The following is a 19,125-nucleotide window of genomic DNA, read 5'->3' on the forward strand; positions in this document are numbered from 1 at the left end:
GAGCAAGGAGCCCGGGCATGAAGGACTCGAATGTCTGCCGCTGGGCGCGCTCACCTACTCGCCTCCACGGGAGCAGCCGTGACATGCGCACGGGGCGGGGCCAGGCGCAAAGCACGCCGGCCGGGACTTTGAGAGCTGGGTCTGAGAGGGGTGGGGCTCTAGGGGGCGGGGCCGGGCGCCAATCACACCGGCCTGAAGGGGGAGGGGCCCTAGGAGGGTGGAGTCAGACGCAAAGCACGCCGGCTCGCGTTCCGTAGGCGGGGCTTCCGCGGGCGGGGCGGGGCGGGGCGGGGCGGGGCTCCCGCGGGCAGCTCTGGCCTGCGCTCTGGGTTCTGCTCTCAACCGAGCGCTCTGCGGCGTCCTGGGCGGCGGCGGTTCTACCTTGCTCCTGACTTTCTGAGCCTGAAAGGTGGCTGTGGTCATCCGGTTAAGCCGTAGAGGAAGTGGCGGCCGCGGGAGGGTGATGGCCTTGCGACGGTCACGGGGCGGCCCGTGGCACAGCTGCCGTCCGATCCCACGCCAGGTCCGTTCTCCTTGAAGCGCTCGCCGCCGGCCGCACGCGCTGAGCTGTATTTTTATTACCTGGTCAGATCAGCGTCAGATCTGTCACTTCACCCTCCCAGAAGCTCTGTGAAGTAGACCAGGGGTTGGCAAACTGCACCTGTGGCCAAATTCAGCCCACCACCTGTCTTTGTAAATAAAGTTTTATTGGTACGGAGCCGCGCCTATTTCTTTCCATATTGCCTGTGGCGCCTTTTGGCTACAAGGGCACAGTTGAGTGGGTGCGACTGACAGTCTGGTCCACAAAGCCTAAAATATTTACTATCTGGACCTTTACAGAAAAGTTTGCTGACCCCTGAAATAGACTGTCCCATTTTATGGAGGAAGAAACTGAGTCATGGAGCTTGCACAGGAAACCCAGCTGGTATACACAGTTTGCACCAAAGCAGGGTGGGACTCCCATGCCTGCACATTTCCCATTACCGCTCTTGCTCCCGTGCAAATTCTCCCTAGTAGGTCTTACCAGGGTTTGCAACCCCTGGCCCACCAGATCTCCACACAAACCGCCAATGCAGTAACCAATATTGGGGTGCCCTCTCTGCGGGGCCCTCTACCAGAAAAGGACTGACTGATTCTGGAGCTGACCAGCCCTGACCCCGGCTGATTCCTGGCTGACGTGCCTGTGGAGGGGATGGCTCCCTCTCAGCATGCTTCTGAGCATCTTGCGGGGGCACCTTGGAGTAGGTGTTCCCTGTCTCAGGCAAGACCAAGCAGCCCCTTGTGGAGTCATGGGCCAGCCAGGCAGAGAGGACCCTGCTGACCTCCTACACTGGGGAGAAGCTGGACCAGGTGTGGCTGCTCCCCCACCTCCAGCCCCGACCTGGGTCAGTTCTCAGCCAAAATCACTGCTTAGGTAGACTGCCACCCAGAGAAAAAGAGAACTTGCTTAGGAGGTAGGGGGACCCTGGATAAAGGATGTCACCTGTCTCAAAGGCTCTTTTACATCCAAATCCTAGGGAAACAGCTGCTTGCACACTCTCATTTGCATAGCTAAGGGAGGACCCTTCAAGGGAGGATCCAACAAGAGCTACATGTTAAAATCTAACTGCTATGAATCCCTGATGAAGCGGGTCTGACATAGTGTTCTTCGATCTCTGCCCTGAAAGGCACCCTGTCTGTCACAAAGCGCTTCCAAGACCAGATGTAAATCTGGCACTGATGAAGAGCACGGACTCTGGAACCAGACTGTCTGGGTTAAATCCTGGCTCCACACCTCACTAGGTGTGTGACGTGGGGCAAGTGTTCTCATCTCCCGGCCTAGTGTTCTCATCTGTATAATGGACATGAGAGTAGTACTTACCTTTTAGGGTTGTTGTGTGATCAAACAAGTTCATGTATATGAAGTGCCCAGCATGGTTGTGCTGTATAATTATTAGCTATTATTATTAATATCTGTTCCAGTTCAAAGGCACCGGCTTTGGCTGCTCAGTTGTTTTTAGGTAAATGGTGCTACCACATGCTTTAATATGTGATTTCAATAAGCAATCAGCCAAATTCAGAATGTGGGACATTCTGCAGGACAAGTGACCTGGTTTCTCCAACAAATCAATAGGAAGGAAAAAACAGAGGGAGAGGGACATAGCAGTTAAGAGACACAGCAGTTAGATTTTAACATGTAGCTCTTGTTGGATCTGAATTTAATAAGCTAACTGTAAAAAGACACCTTCGAGATAATTGGGGATATTTGAATATGGATTGCATATTAGATGATATTTATGAACTGTTGTTTAATTTGTTAGTTGGGATGGTGTTTATGTAACTCAAAAAGTCCTTATCAATTAGAAACACATAGTGAATTATTTGCAGGAGAAACATGATATTTGCTATTTGGTTCAAAATATTCCAATCAAAACAAAACAAAACTGAAGAAACAAACAAAAAGACAGGGTATAGAAGTGTAGGTGAGACAACATTGACAAAATGTTGGTAATGGTTGAAGCTCCATGTAGATTCAGGAGGGTTCATCAAACTACATTTGTGTATTTTGAAAATTTCCATAATAAAATGTTTTATTAAAAAATGTGCCATTAAAAGTATGCCAGCTAAAAGGAAGAAACATAAGAAAAATACAAAATATTGTTTTGTGACTTTTCATTCAAACCTTTATGCATTATATATGTGAATATGTTTATATAAAAATACGACTTTTATTTTGAGGAAAAATAATGCTGGTCAGTTGGATTTCATCAAAATTAAAAACTTTTGTGCATCAAAGGTCACTACCAAGAAAATGAAAAGGCATTGGAGAAAATATTTTCAAATCATATATCTGATAAGGGTCTAGTATGCAGAATATATAAGGAATCCTAACAACATGACAAAAAGAAAACCCAATTCAAAAAGGGCAAAGGCCAAGTACAAGAAAGTGCTGTATATCTTGTCTCAATAAGTTTTATTAGGTAACATTTTAAAACAACGCATGTTAAATGACCTAATTTTTTAATATTTAAGTTCCATTAAATGTGGAACATCTTGTATGTTGCAAGTATTTTATATTTGCAGCTGTCAAGAGTTAACAATTGGTAGTTGGATTTGCTGCAGGCAATTTAAGTTAAAAGGAATCTTTTCACATTTTTCTCAACTTTAAAATTAAGGATTCTCAGGGCCCTTTTAGAGCAATGGACGTAAGACCTTGTGTGTGTGCCTGGGGAAGAACTGGCCGTCTACTTGGGTGAGAGGGTTTCCTGTGAGCTTCAGCCCAGGGAATGTATTATCTTGTGACAAAATCCCAAGCACCTGGATGAGTGTGTTGCAGTGAGGATCTTGAAAAGAAACCTTCTTTTCTGTTGTTATTTGACACAGAGCTAAAATTGCTAAACATATACTGTGAAAATTGCTTTCTTTTAGTAAAAGTTCCAATCCCTCCTTCAGCTTTGCAGATTTTTAAATAAAATCATATTGAATGAAAAAAAAAGGGCAAAGGATATGAAGGGACAATTCTCCAAAGAAGTTACACAAATGGCCAACAAGCACAGGAAAAAATGCTCAGCACTCTTACTCATTAGGGAAATGCAAATCAAAACCACAATGAGATACTGCTTCACGACCACTAGGATGTCTATAATTTGAAAAATGAAAAATAACAAGTGTTGGTGAGATTGTGGGAAAATTTGAAAACTTGTACATTGCTGGTGGGAATGTAAAATGGTGCTGCCACTGTGGAAAACACTTTGACAGTTCCTCAAAAAGTTAGACATAGAATTGCCATATGATCTGGCAATTTCGCTTCTAGGTATGTACTAAAGAGAACTGAAAATATGTGCTAAAACTAATACTTGTTCATAGCAACGTTATTCATAACAGCCAAAAAAGTGGAAACAACCTGAATGTCCATCAGCTGACAAATAGATAAACAAAATGTTTATGTGTTATATACCCATACAATGGAATATTATTCTGCCAGAAAAAGGAAGGAATGAATTTCTGATACATGCTACAACATGAATGAACCTTGAAAACATTATGCTAAGTGAAAGTCACAAAAGACTTTGTATTGTAGATTCCATTTATATAAAATGTCCAGAATAGGCAAATCTATTTAGAAAGCAAGCAGATCAGTTTTGCCAAGGGATGGAGGATAAGGGAGACTTGAGAACAACAGCTAACAGGTACAGGGTTTCTTTTGGGGATGAAGGAAATGTTCTGGTATTAGTAGTGATGGTTGCACAACATTTAGGATATCCTAAAACCACTGACTTGTATACTTTAAATGGTTTAAATGGTGACTTTTATGTTACATGAATTTTGTCTCATTAAAATAAAAAAAGCACATAGATTTAAAAAAAATTGGCTGGCCAACCCCACTGTGAAGCTGATAGAACCTTTATCCCTCATTCAACTAACGTGTCTGAGGAGGGTTATTTTTCAGGAATGGGGAGTGGGAACCTCATGGGATAGGTGGGGTTTTTTTGCCTAAGGCTGGGCTTCCTAATAAGAAGAGTGGGTGATCATCCACACTGGGTACTTGGGGGTACAACCATCCTCAACACCTCCTCCCTCACCACTTCCTGAGTTTCTGAAATTCTACTACTCGGCTATTTATTCATTCATTTATTCATTCAGCTCCTACGCTGCCAAGTGCTGGGGGTAAAAACATAGATAAGAGACAGCCACAGGCCTCAGGTAGCTCCCCAGTCAATGAAACAGCCAGATAAGCAAACACCACATCAAATAGCCCTCCCCTCTTCCTTCTGGTTGGGCCAGCGGGGAGTGACCACTTCTCCCCTGGGAGGTGCTATTGCATCTGAACCTGGAAATTTGCTGTGTGGACAAGATGCAGGGTGGGGTGCTTTTCCAGTGGATACTAGGAAATGGGGTAAAGAAGGTAAGGTGGAGGGTTCTTTAGTTAAGGTGGTTAGGGAAGACCTCTCTGAAGATGCGATGTTTTTGCTGAGTCCTGAATGACGAAGGGATGAGATGGAGACGGTGAAAACAGCCCCAGTGGAGAGAATGGCTAGTTCCAAGGTCCTAAATCAGGAATGAAATTAGTGTGTGTTTAAGACTGGATTATGTACCCCAATTTACATACATTCTCATTCTTAATTCACATTCCTGGGTGTGAACCTATTTTAAATAGGATCTCATGAAGATGTTATTTTAAATAAAGTACAGCCCAACTGAATGAGGTTGGATCTTAATCTGGATTATTGGAGGTCTAATAAAAAGAAAGAAACTGGAAGCCAGGGAGAGAAAGCCACAGGGAGGAGCCAGACGCCAGAAGTCAACAGAACCTGGAAGAGACAGGGGAGGACATCGCTGTGGGACATGAGGCAAGGATACAAGCCAAGGAACCCCAAAGATCATTGGCAGCCAGCCCTAGAATGTTACAGGCTTGGGAAAAAGCATTGCCTTGCTGATACCTCGATTTTGGACTTCTCCTAGCCTCAAAACCATAAGCCAATAAGTTTCCGTTGTTTAAGTTAACCAGTTGTTTGGTATTTGTTATATCATCCTGGAAAACTAAGACAGAGTGTTTGAGGGGCAGAAGCTTAGTGTGGCCCGAGTAGAGTGAGGCAAGAAGAGAAAGTAGGAGGTGAGTTGGAAGAGGTAGGCAAGAGCTAGATCACTAGGGTCTTGTAAGCCTGACAGGGACCTTACATTTTGTTCTAATTGCAATGGCAAGTCATTGATGACCTTGATAAAAGCTGTTTAGTTGAGAGGTGAGCAGAAAGCTTCATGGCTTGAAGAAAGAATGGGAAGTGAGGAAGGGGAGGCAGGGAATACAGAGGGAATACAGGCAATTCACAGCAGAGATGGGAAGCAGAGATGGATAGTAGCTCAAGGTGAACATGGAGTCTAAGTAAGTTTCTTCTTTTCTTAATTAGGCAATTAAGGTGTGTTTATATGATAATTATCTCATTAAGACATATGGATTGATGATGATAGAGAGCGGGGATCATGCGGATGGGGAGAGAGGATGGGGTTCAGGGCACAAGTGGGAGAAGGAGTTGGATCAGGACTTCTTTACTATAACAAGAGGGAAGCTGTGGCCAGCAGATACAGGGGTAGGTAGGCTGGTGATTTCGGGGTGGGAAGATGAGGTCATTATTATTGGATTGCTTCTTTTTTCTTAGTGACATGGGGTAGGGTCATCAGCTGAGAATGTGGTGGCACCAATGGTGAAGGTTTGAAGAAAGCAGAAAACGTGTGAAATTTCCATTTGTAGATAGAGAAAGCACCCACTAGGGAAACATCGTGATTGCTGTGCAATGTTGAGTGCTCATTTGAGGTCTGTGGTAAAATAACACAGTATGAGACTAGTCAGTATGGTTGAGTGATTTTCTTTAACAGTGTTCAGCTGGGCAGATGCAGGAACGGGTTTAATGAGAGCTGGGATTTTCCCACCAAGTACAAAGTGGGGAGAGAGGGGCCAGGGAGGGGAGGACGCTTGCACAGTAGTGATATATAGTGATGGGCCATGAATTCTAAGCTAGTAAGGAGGACAATGAGGACTGCTGAGAGTGATTTATCTGCTTGACACTTAAATGGTATATGCCATGGGCCAGGCACTGTTCCCAAGCACTTTAGAGATGGAAGAAGTGGCAGGATCATTGGCCAGTAGAATGTGAGGCTTGTTGGAGTCGGGGCACCAGAGTAAACTAAGTAGAAGTGCAAGGAGGTGGTGATCAGAGGGAGGGAGGCTTGCAATGGACATTTGAGAGATGGTGCCAATATTGGTGACGGCAAGGTCAAGGGTATGGCCACGGGAATGAATGGCTAAGATGGGGTGGGAGAAGATTATTAAGGGCTGAGGCTGCTTGGTTAAGAGAGGCCAGGATGCCGGCTGGATTGTCTCCGTGGATGCTGAAGTTGGCAGGAAGGGTATAGAGAATGGTAAAGAAGACAGGGATTCAGGTGCTAAAATCACTCAAGACTGAGAGGGAGTGATCAGGAGGTAGGAAGCTAATAGCAGCAAGGATGGGTGGTGTAGGGGAATGGTCTGATAGCATGCACTTCAAAGGAGCTGGATTTGCAAAGGAGGAAACAGCCATGCAAAAAGGACACGTGTCCTACCTGGTTTTCCTGGAGCCTGGGGGAGAAAAGGACTTCACTTGAGAGGGCTGATAATGACAACACTGTGGAGAGAGCTAAGTTTTGGTTCGAGAAGGCAAGAGGAGGGAATGTTTAGAGAAGGGAGTGAAGGTATGGGGGGTTCTGAAATTCACAGCAAAGTTTGGAAGGCCTGCAAGGTATGGATGATTGGGGCCAGATTAAGGGATAAACAGGGAATAATTATGGGGATAAGTACCTAGAAAATGATGGGCATTGGGGTTTTAATATCTCAGTGGGCTTTTGTGCATGAGAGGAATACTTATATTTTAATTACTATTTTATTACTATTACTACTCTGTTTATTAAAATAGTAAGTTTAAATATCTCATGTTTCCTAAGCCTAACAACTCAAATTACAAATGTAGTTATTTTATTAATAAATCTAGTAATCTTTGTATAAAAAGAATCTATTTTTTCTCCTTGATTAACTTTCAGTTAACCCATGGGCTTTGCAAGTGAATCTTCCCTAATTATGCCATACCACTTACACACTTAACCAATCAAATTCCCTTAGATATTTAAACTATATTTAATTCAGCTGATTCTCTTAAATACACTAACCCCCAATGAAGTTGTCTTTCAAATCGAATGAGCAAAATCTTTCTAAACCTTTAAGCAGCTCTTGTAAATCCAATCAAATAGACACAGATATTTAATAGGTTTTCTTAACTTCCAAACACCTTAAAATCAAAGCATACAGGAAACATGGAATGATCACAAGAGTTGTTATTACAGATAAACCTAACCAGCATCGAAGTATTGATACTAAGGGTGGATTCCTTTATTCACTCCGGGGTTACAAATGTACTCACCCAACCCAGGTGCAGAGAACCTTGGGCTGCTTCACACAGAAGCTCTGTGGGATATTTTTACCCAGGAGAGGGGTCCAGGATGATGCATCATGAGTTGGTGTTTAATCGGCTGACTCTGTGGGGATAATTGGACTTTCCAAGCCCGAGTCAATTTTGTTGTCATGGTAAAATCTTCTACAATTTTATTGCCTGAGTAGAGCTGATGAGATTTTGCACCCCCTACCAGGATTGCAATGAATCATGACTGTTTGATTGGCAATGATGAAATTTTGGTGTTGATCAGAGCTTGAATATGCTGTGCACATAGTCTGGCTCATTCAAAATACAGTAAACGTTATGAAAAACTTGTGCATGCCTCCCCTTTAGCATGCAGTGAATTATTGCTTTCTTTCTCGTGCCAGATTTGTCACAACTTGACAGTGGTAGCCCCTTTAAACTGGCTCCTTTTTCCTCCCAAATGGCTTTGGATAATTTTGAAGCATTCTTGCTTTTTGGTGACAATATGGTGCTCCAGACACATCATAATTACCTTTGCTCCAGAATATAGATTCATCTACTTTTCGAGACTCCCTGGCTCCTGGTAATGGAGAATTGTATTTGCAACAAAAATGTGGGTGCTCTGGGCACGTGTTAGATCACTTGATTTGATACTGGGGGTGGGTGACACGCTAGCAGGCCACTTTAGAGTCAGAGCCAGGAAAGATACGTTTTTAAAATGTCATGGACTCATGTCATTATTTCCAATTTGACTCCAACTTTACTGGTGCCTTAAACAAATATTGTTCTGATATAAAAGATTTTCAATTTTTTTTCCTTGGGTTTTCTGAGATACCAGCTTCCCTTTTTGCCACCATATATAACATTCTTTTACATTCTTTAACTAACTTTGACATACTCTACTGTATGTTGTAAGACTGAACTACAGAGACCAAGTCAGATCCTGGGTCCCTCGCCCCACTGCAAGCTCCCCTTCTCGTTCATGATCCTTAGTTTTCCCAACTAAGATTCCTTAGTGTCTTTTTGACATAAGAAGCTGGGCCTTCTGTTGCTGGCTACAGTGTAAACTGTTTGACTGAAGAATATTAGCTTATTGAGGTATAAATGAAATATTACATATTTTAAAGAACAAAGAAATGAGAAAAAATATGTATCAATATGTGGTATCTTTACTCTCAAAGACCCAAAGTCTGAGAGTTTAAATGAATAGTAAAGAAAGCTACATCTGAAATATTTCTATTGATTATGATGTAGTAGAGAAAATAGTGGAAACCTGGGCTCCGTCCACACCTAACCCTTTTGCAAGTCCATGAACCTCTCTGGGCCTCAGTTTCCCCAGTTATATAAGTCAGAAGAATAGCTACTTTGTGTACATCAGAATGTTGTGAGAATCATTGAGAAAAAACTTTACAAATAGAAAGTCCCCAAAAGGAAGCTATTATAATTACTTTTAAAAAGAAGCAACTGCCGTGGATTATTCTGAGGTTCTTTGATTTTATATTTCGTTGGCCTTAGAAAGAAGAGGAGAGAATGATGTGATAATCTGAGGAATGCAAGAGAAAGTGAGCTGGCAGCTCTGCAGAGACCCTCATTCGCTGAGCCAGCCCTTGATTATATCCATAATCCTAGTGGAATCTGGATCGATTCCATAAGCATGCCCCAAACTTCACAGGGCCACTGAGTTCCCTGAAGGAGTTTTTTCTATGGGATTGATTGTGGAAGAAAATGCACATAAAGTTTCCTTGCCTTTTTCCACCCAAAGGTGGTCTGTTAAAAGGGGAAAAAAAAGCACAGATGATAATCCATGCTTGGAAGTTGTTTCAGTTCATGGTGAGAATCCAAGGTTACATTTGGGAGGTGGAAGAAAGGCCTTTCTTGTGGCATCTACCAGTTCCCCAACAGCCAACACAACCGTTGCAAGGGGCCACAACTTTAAGATGGCCCTTGGAAGGCAGGGAAAGAAAGAAAAGAAATTGGCTCTTGTTTATACATAGGAAAACTGAGATGGATATAAATACATTCACTGACATGAGGACACGTTCAAAGTCATGTAACAAGCCCCTAGCAAGAGTTCACACAAATACTGCAATGCTGGGGCCACGAAGCAGAGGGGCTGGCATAGCTGAAATTAGCCAGGGCTCAGTAACTGCTGTTTGGAAGCAGCTGATGGAAGCAGAATGAACAAAGTGGTTTTAAGTTGGGATGCGGAGGGAGGCACGCCCTGCCCATGCACTGACTCGGCCCCTCTCTGCTGTGGCAAGCACTAGGTACCCAGAGATGAAGGACTTAGTTACTGCCTCGTGGAGCAAGTTAAAGAGCAATGTGAGAATTCTAACAGGGGCAGAGGTCAGGGAAGCCTGAGCCAAGAGTGGCTGCAGGGAGGTGATGGAAACTTACATTTGCAGGTGCAAAGGCACAGGGCGTGAATAGGTGGGCCACGTTTAAGAAAACGCTAGAATTTTGAGAAGGCCAAAGGATGCATGCATGTGAAGGGAGCTTTAAAAAATTATTGATTAGAAGGATAAACCAGAAATTAGAGATTGGTTACTCTGGTAAATTGAATGATGCACCCCAGAAAAACATGTTGCATAATCTGAATCCATTCCTGTGAGTATGAACCCATTGTAAATAGGACCTTTTAAACATGTTACTTTCAGTTAAGGTGTGGCCCAACTGAATCAGATGGTCTTACTCCTATTTTTGAAGGCTAAGGGGAGAAAGCCACTGAGGAGGAGTAGAAGCGGGAAGTCAATGGAACCCAGAAAAGAAAGGAGAGGATATCACCATGTGATGGGAAAGCCAAGGACCCAAGGATTACCAGCAGCCAGTCCAGAACTGACTTCGAGGATAAAGCATTGCTCTGCTGATGCCTTGATTTTGGATGTCTAGCCTCTGAAACTGTGAGCCAATAATGCCTGTTGTTAAGCTAACCACTGTATGCTGTTTGTCTTAGCAGCCCGGAGATGATGTGAGGTGGGTTGGGACAGCGTGGAAAGATAGAGGGAATGGGAGAGAGGAGCAGGTATAAGAGGGAGTGACATACTTCTCTGAGTATGTCTTTTTGTATTGCTCTGGCCCTTAGCACCATGATGATACTTCACATCCCTTCACATATCCCCCAAATTAAACAAGCAGTGAAAAGAAACCAGGATGGGTGGGGGCCCCAAATGGAATACAAATAGTAACAGATGAACCTAGCAATATTGAAAATGAGTAACAACCAGACTGAATGAAGAATAGAAAACTAACAGTAATTTTGGAAAACTATTTTAAGTGTGTACTATAAAGCTAAAGACAAAAGAACACAGGTATTGCAATCTAGTTAGTAAATGAGTTTCCCACGGGGATATGTGCTGGCAATTCTGACATGACTTTATAGATACTAAGACTGAATAAATAAGTAAATACATTGTGGATAACGAGAGCTGGGTTTCTCACTGTAGGGGAAAGAGGTTACAAAGGAGGAAAAGGGGAGGCTGAAGTGAACCCAATGGTGTTGGATTGGAATTGGAAGTATCAGTATCAGTTCATAATTTTTGATATATATACACACACACACACACACACACACACACACACACACACACAGAGCCAACAGAGATAAATGCAGATATGTGTGTATGTGGGTTAGTGTAAATACACATATTTCTTATCTGGGTCCACTGAGAGGACCTAGATGCAGTGAGACTCCATAGCGATGAGCACACCTGGTGCTCAGGTGTTTGGTTTCTACACACCATTGTCCAGTAAAACAAGTGCTCCTTGGAGAAATGGTTGATTCCAGGACTGAAGCAGGGAAGGTGAGCCTGGAATATCTCATGATGCCAGCAAGTAAGGAAGAGCCTAAAACAGGTGGTGGCATGTCAAAAGGGCTCAAAAGATGGCATGAAGGCACTCCCAATGGCCAGAGCTGGAACGATTTGAGCAACAGAATAAATAATGATAATATTGGAGTATAGTCCACAGAATAAAATAAGTATCCATGATTCCATACTGATATAAATAAATACTGAAAAAATAAATACTGAAAATCACCACTAAGCAAATGGCAGAGTAAAAACTGTTGCAGACGAGATTCACTGATGGATGCTAAAATGAATGGGGGTAAAAGTTGAGGAGAAGCAGGATGTGTGCCTAGCCACAAAGTATCTCCAGATATTTATTAATTTCTACAGGAAAAGTAGTAACTGTACAGTGGAGAAACTCGGCAGACACTGCCTTAGCCAAGTGACCAAGGTCAGTGTCACCAGTGGTAAGACACATCTACACCACACACCCCTGACACCATGCACGGAGAAGGATCTGCAGAAATGCATTACCTCATTCTAATCAAGAGAAAACACTCAAAAAACCCAAACTGATGTCTGTGCTACAAAATAACTACCCAGAGTGTCGTGGCCATGAGAGATAAGGAACGGCTGAGGGACTATCACAGATTGGACAGTGAGTACAGGCAGTGTGGGATCATGGAACAGATAAAGGATGTTAGCCAATATTATTGTGCCAATTTCAATTTCCCATTTTTGACAATTGTACCGTGTCCTGTAAGAGGCTAACATTAGGGGCAGCTGGGTGACTTGTCTGTAGGAACTCTGTGCTATTTTTGCAAGTTTTCTGTAAGTCTAAAATTATTTCAAAATGAAAAGTTAAAAATAAAAAACTGCTGAAGCCTGGGGCCTGCCCTTTTATTAAAGGGAATTCATATTTTTGAGCTGTCGTTTGATGCCAGGTGTACTTTTTGTATTTCCTAATTTATCCCTTCCAGCCCCATGTGACGTGAGTCCTGAAGCCTGTCCCTGCACACAGGAAAACCAAAGCTCAGGGAGGTGAGGAAGGCCATGTAGCAGAGCGGGACTGGGGTTCAAACTCACCCAGTCAGGATCCAAAGCCTCTTCCCATTTTCCTATCTGGAGAGAAGAGTTTTCAGAAGAAAATGAGGGGGAAAACACGGAGAACCAGGGCCTGGGGTGCCGTGGTGAGGAACTGGGATCATCTGGAGGACCGTGGTTCTCAGCACTGTAATTTTACAAAGCCTGGCATGGGGCCGTGGGTACAGCCTCTGCTCTCAATCCTGGCCCCTTGGAGCCTTCACATCAGCCTGGAGCATCATTTTTGTTTTTGCTTGGTGGGACAAGTTCTCTGGCCTTGGGAAGCACCCTCACCAGCCCTGTCCCCAGAACAGCCCTGGTGCCAGGCAGCAGGAGTTCCAACTGGGATGTTGTGGGGTCTCCTTGCTTCTTCCCAGCTCCGTTATCAGTTTACCACAAGAGCCTGGGAAATCAGGTGACATCATCCTCTTGCTCAAAACCCTCCAAGGGCTCCCATCTCGCTAAGTCTGTGTTCTGGCTGTAAGAGCCCATGTGACCTGGTCCCAGCCACCTCTCTATTCCTGTCCACCCCATTCCCTCAGCTCTCTCCATGAGAGCTCCCCGGGCCTTCTTGTGGACCCTCCAGCTTGCCAAGCACACTTCCATGGAAGGCCTCTGCACTGGTGTCCCCTCTGCCTGGAGAGCTCTGTCCCCAAATGATGGCCAGCTTGCCCCCTTACTTCAGTCAGCTCTCTGCTCAATGACACGTCTGGAAGTTCTCACTCCCTCTACTTCATCGCTCTCCTGTAGTGCTTCTCATGACCCGGCATCATGCTACCCATGTGTAAATCCGTTATTTGTTAATGATGCGCCTGTTCTGCCTCAGGGCACACCCAGGATGGTGACCCCCAGGTCTGCCCACCCGTGATCCCTGGGCACTGCATGTCCGGTGACTCTCAGGAGACAGCTGTCAGCATCTGGCTTTTAGCCTCTGGTTGCAGCAGCTCACACCTTGCTCATGAAATCTTGGTCCTAGCACTAAATCTTACTCCAAGAAGCTTCAACCATTGCTATCATGTACTAACAGCATTTTATTTTTAAAAAGAAAAAAATTATAATTGAAAAATGCGGGATACTGATCACGTGCTTCGACTTGGCGGGCCTGGGCTGGGGGACCTGATCAGCCCCTGGGGAGGGTGGTGGGCACGGGCGACAGCGCCCTCCACTGCCCCCCAGGCCTGGGAAAGTGAGGCCGGAGGCAGGCCCCATTTCCTCACCCAAAATACCACCGTAGGGGAGGCTTGCCGGAGGGAACCGCCTTTTCCCCACCCCCTTATCTTGCCCCTGACACTCCCCATTGCCAGAGCAACTCCCCCACCGTCAGTGCGCATGCGCAGTTACCAAAACTACTCCCGCCCCTTGTCATTCAACCTCCGCGCCCTCTCTGAACCAATCCAAGCCTTCGACCTCTATAGCTACCCCGCCCTCTAATCGCCCAATATAAGCTTGTGTTCTCGCCTAATAAAGCTCTCTTGGTTTCATCATCCCTCAAAGTACCGTGTCCTGCCTGTTCCTTCTCGCCGCCCTCCACACCTTGCACGCCCCCCCGCCGGGGACCTGGCCAAATCCCCCGCCTCGCCTTCGCCTCCGGGAAAGAGCCCCCGCCGCCGGTACCTTCAGAGCAAGCCTGGGAGCCTAGGATTTACCTACCGGCCGCCACCCCCCCCCCCCAGATGAATCAACTGCGACCGCAACTGGCGCCCAACGTGGGGCACCTGCACTTGGAAGTCCTCTCCACGCAGCGGTCCAGTGACGCCACTCGCTCGCCCGGACGCCTCTCCAGCTCTCCTTCTCCTCGCCTGCAAGGTAAGGGCCGCCTCTCCCTCGCCGCTCCCGGAGCCGCCTCTCCCTCGCCGCTCCGCGTCAGGGGCCGCCTCTCCCTCGCCGCTCCGGAGCCGCTCCTCCCTTCCCCACTACCCATTCTTCCGTCTGCCTCTCGTCCTTTTCCTCTATGACCCCCATTCCTCCTAACGCTCTCCCTCTTCCCCTCCATTACTTTGCTGTAGTCCTTTGTGTGTTTCTTTCTTTGTTTGGCGCCGTGTACCTCTTTGCAACCGCCCCCCCCCAGACTGCTCCAAAATGGCGAACTTCCTCCTTCTTCTTCTACTGAGGGGAGGAAGTGCTCTAGTGATGACGTCAGCCCTAAGCCGGGCGGAAACCGCATGCGCTTTACCCCGCCCTTTCACAGGGCGGAGCTAGTCCGCCATCTTATGCCTTAGGCCCCGCCCTTTCACAGGGCGGAGTTAGTCCGCCATCTTATGCCTTAGACCCCACCCTTTCACAGGGCGGAGCTAGTCCGCCATCTTGTGCCTTGGACCCCGCCCTTTCACAGGGCGGGGCTGGTCCGCCATCTTGTGTCTTGGCCACACCTACCGCGCCGCCATCTTGCGACGCTTGGGGCCTCCCACTTCCACCTCCCCCTTCGACAAGCTCCCCTTCGGAGCCGCTACCGGCAGCTGCCGCCGCCCCTCCCACCCCGCCGACTAACAACCCCTGGCTGCCTTCTACACCTCAAGGCAACTCTTGGGGCAACGCTCCCCCTACCCCCACTCCCGCGCCAAGCCCTCTGCAAGCGCGTCCTCCTTTCTCTCGTGCTTTTCGCTGCTTTCCTCTTAACCTTACCCCCACCCCACAGAAACCGTACGACTGGTATCCCATTGATTTAGATACTGTCAAGCAGCTTCGCAGGGCCGTCAAGGAGGACGGGTTAGGTAGCCCATATGCTTCCCAAATATTGCAGGATCTCGCCATGAACTATTGCCTCCCCCAAGACTGGGCCTCGCTTGCCCGTTCAATTTTTAACCCAGGTCAGTTTGTTGATTGGCGTGCTCACTTCCAGGCAGAGGCAGCTAAGCAAAGTGAGCAAGACGCGACCATTGGAGTCTATCATCCCCCCGAAGCCTATTTGGGCACTGGAGCGTTTCTAAATGCGTCTGCTTATATTAATGCCCCTGCTGCCTTCTGGACTGTCCTCAGAGGCATCGCCTTACGCGCGTTTGCCAACTGCTCTGCCCGTCGACCTGACAACTTTACCAAGCTCCTCCAGGAGCCAAACGAACCTTTCGCCACTTTCGTTTCCAGGGTTGAAGAAGCCTGTGCTAGAAAAGTTACCAACCCCCAAGCCCAGCTAGCTCTCACCCGGGAACTTATTCTAGAAGGGGCTAATCCCCCCTGTAAGCAAGCCATTCTCCCCTTGCGGGAAAAAACACTTAATGATTGGGTTCTCGCCTGCAGTGCCTTTGACCCAGCTGCCGCGTCCTTAGCCCAGGCTGTCTCTGGCGCTGTCACTGCCGCCTTAGCCGCCACCACCGGTTGCTTTAAGTGCGGGCAGAGCGGTCATTTTGCCCGGGAGTGCCCCAATGCGGAGGTCAAACGCCCGCCTTACATGCAGCGCAATGGGCGCCCTCCTCCCACTCCCTGCCCCCGCTGCCAGCGTGGCTATCACTGGGCGCGCGATTGCAAGAGCAGGCCCAGAGATCTTAGCAAGGATAGCTTAAAAAACTTCTATTATCCATGGTGCCCTGACGGCAGTCAGCGCCAGGGCACTGAGCACGCTTTAAACTCCAAGCGGGGCGAGCCTCAGCCCCGCCCCTAAGAGGCAGCTTGCCGGCCAGTTCTAATAAAATTAATCATTTCACCGGCAGCAAAGCGCTTCTCTGGACAGTCCCTATCACTCCAGAAAAGCCTATTCGTAAGTTAAGAATAGAGGGGCAATGGTACACGGGCACGCTCGATTCAGGGGCAGAAGTCTCTTGCATGCCCGCTCAGTATGCCACCATGTGCATGGTTCTCGATGGTCCCTCGGTAGTGGGAGCCACCGGTACCTCTACTTCTCTTCAGGCCATGAGACCCATTAAGTGGGAAGATGAAGAGGGCCACTCAGGCACCTTCCGCCCGTTATTTCTGCACACCATAGACCAAATTTTATGGGGCCGTGATATCCTTGCCGCTTTTGGGGCAGTGCTTACCGCGCAGCCCCCCCAATAATGTGCGCCACTGCTCGTTTAACACCTCCAGCGCCCGTTCCTCTGCAGTGGGATACTGAGGAACCTATATGGGTGGAGCAGTGGCCCCTTCCCACGCATAAATTAGTAGCACTCCAAGCCCTTGTCCAGGAGCAGTTGGACGCTGGCCACATAGAGCCTTCTACTAGTCCCTATAATTCGCCAGTGTTTGTTATTCATAAAAAGGCCACAGGGAAATTTAGGCTCCTCAATGATCTGCGGGAAATCAATAAGCATATTCTTCCCATGGGCTCCCCGCAGCCTGGCCTCCCCCATCCGGTGGCCATCCCAGCCCATTGTCATGTAGCCACCATTGATATCAAAGACTGTTTCTTTTCCATCCCGCTACATGAGCAAGACCGCCCGCGCTTTGCTTTTACAGTTCCCGTCCCCAGTCACGCGGGCGCGGCTAGCAGGTACCAATGGAAAGTCCTCCCTCAAGGGATGTGTAACAGTCCGGCCATCTGCCAAATGTATGTTAATCACGCAGTGGCCCCCCTGCGAAAGCGGGCCATGCTCATCCATTACATGGATGACATCTTGGTGGCCTCTGAGGACGCCGAGGCACTTCCTCTAATCCTTAAAGACCTCATTACTAATTTAGCTGATCTCGGCCTTACGATTCAGCCCGATAAAGTTCAAATTGTGCCACCATTAGCCTTCTTAGGGTTTAGTATTGATAAGACTATTACCCCGTCCGCTCCCCAGCTGGACATACCGGATCGGGTCACTATCACTGAGCTTCAACAGCTCTGCGGTCAGATCAATTGGCTCCGCTCTGCGTTGCCGATCACCACCGCGCAGCTCCAACCACTTTTTATGCTGCTGAGTGTTCCTGAAGCCCCGCCGCTAGCAATCTCTCGGCGCATTAAACTCACCCAAGAGGCAAAGGAAGCCATTGCCGCTATTAACAAGGCACTTGCTGCCTGTTGTCTTAACAGGTTTAGCACTAAAGAGGGTAATTTTATAGCACTCATCCTTCCTACGCCCGGCACACCCATGGGCTGCCTGTGGCAGGAAGGCCCTCTGCTTTGGGTGCACCCTGCTAAAAGCCGGCTTAGGAAAATTTGCCCCGTAGTGCGGCTCTGGATCAGCCTAGCTTCAGATCTAGTCACCCTGGCTGTTCATGTATTCGGAGAGCCGCCAGAAAAAATTGTTTGGCCCCTAGACGCAGGCCAAACCCGCCTGCTTATACGTGACAACCCGGACATGCAAATCCTCTTGGAAGGATTTCATGGGGAATTCAGCTGCCACTATCCTAGCCATCGGCTGTTACAGGGACTCGCCAAGCTTCCCTTCCGCAGCCCCTTCCATCCTTTCCCCTCCTCTGCACCCATCCCGGGTGCCACTACCGTCTTCACTGACGCCTCCAAAACCCGTTTTGCCTTCCTCTCTTATTCTCAGGACCTCCCGGAACCCCGCCTATTCAGTTATGTCAACCTTCATTCAGTTCAAGTGGGGGAAATTCTGGCGGTGTCATACGCGCTAAACGCCCACTGCAACCACCCAGTAAACGTTTTCACAGACAGCCTCTATACGTATCAGGTCTGCCGAGTCCTCGCATTTTCCACCTTTTTCCCCGGGAACTCGGCCATCGATAAAGCACTTTCTGACCTCAGAAGCATCTTAGAGTATAGACAGGATCCTTGGTTCGTTAGCCACATTCGTAGTCACTCAGGCCTTCCGGGGCCCTTGGCTAATGGTAACAGTATAGTAGACCAAGCGGTCTCAGCTCAAAATATCCAAGCTATGCTAACCCACACGGCAGCCCCTCCAGGGGATGCTGTTAACCAGGCCAAGTTATTGCATTCCAGGTTTCACTTTTCGGCTACCTCGTTACATCATTTATGTGGCCTCCCCCTAGACACCTGTAAACATCTTGTCCGCAATTGTGCCACTTGTGCGCCCTTTGCGCCGCTTGGCCCCCTGCAACCTCAGGGAGTCAACCCACGAGGCCTAAAACCCAATTCTAGATGGCAAATGGACGTAACTCACGTTCCGTCCTTTGGACGCCTCAAATATGTGCATGTAATAATTGACACCTTCTCGGCCACGTGTTATGCAGTCCCCCTTGCCGGGGAAACGGCCAAACACTGTATCAAGGCCTTAAGACAAGGAATTCTCTTCATGGGAGTTCCCTGGGACCTAAAAACGGACAATGGACCTGCCTATCGCAGTGCCTCCTTTGCAGCCTTTCTTCAGTTATATAACATCACCCATCACTTCGGTATCCCCTATAATCCTCAGGGGCAAGCCGTTGTGGAAGCAGTCCATCGCCGCTTAAAAACACAAATTGAAAAAGAAAGGGCTATGCTCCCCCAGGCAACTCCA

At 47.3% G+C, this 19,125-nt stretch overlaps 1 protein-coding gene across 6 annotated transcripts in view; it reads right to left on the reverse strand.

Annotated features, from left to right (window-relative positions):
* The window catches only part of LOC119543664 (transmembrane protein 177-like), a 206,123-nt gene that overhangs the window by 59,524 nt on the left and 127,474 nt on the right, over nucleotides 1–19,125 (reverse strand). Inside the window, exon 1 of one of the 6 annotated variants that reach the window (XM_037848600.1) lies at nucleotides 55–85. The exons of the other annotated variants lie outside the window; for them this stretch is intronic. The gene's annotated coding sequence lies outside the window, so the exon portion shown is untranslated. Of the gene's footprint in view, nucleotides 1–54; nucleotides 86–19,125 lie in introns of those variants that run through there. 6 annotated transcript variants of the gene reach the window in all.

This window comes from Choloepus didactylus, chromosome 9, assembly GCF_015220235.1.
Source record: "Choloepus didactylus isolate mChoDid1 chromosome 9, mChoDid1.pri, whole genome shotgun sequence".
NCBI lineage: Eukaryota > Metazoa > Chordata > Mammalia > Pilosa > Megalonychidae > Choloepus > Choloepus didactylus.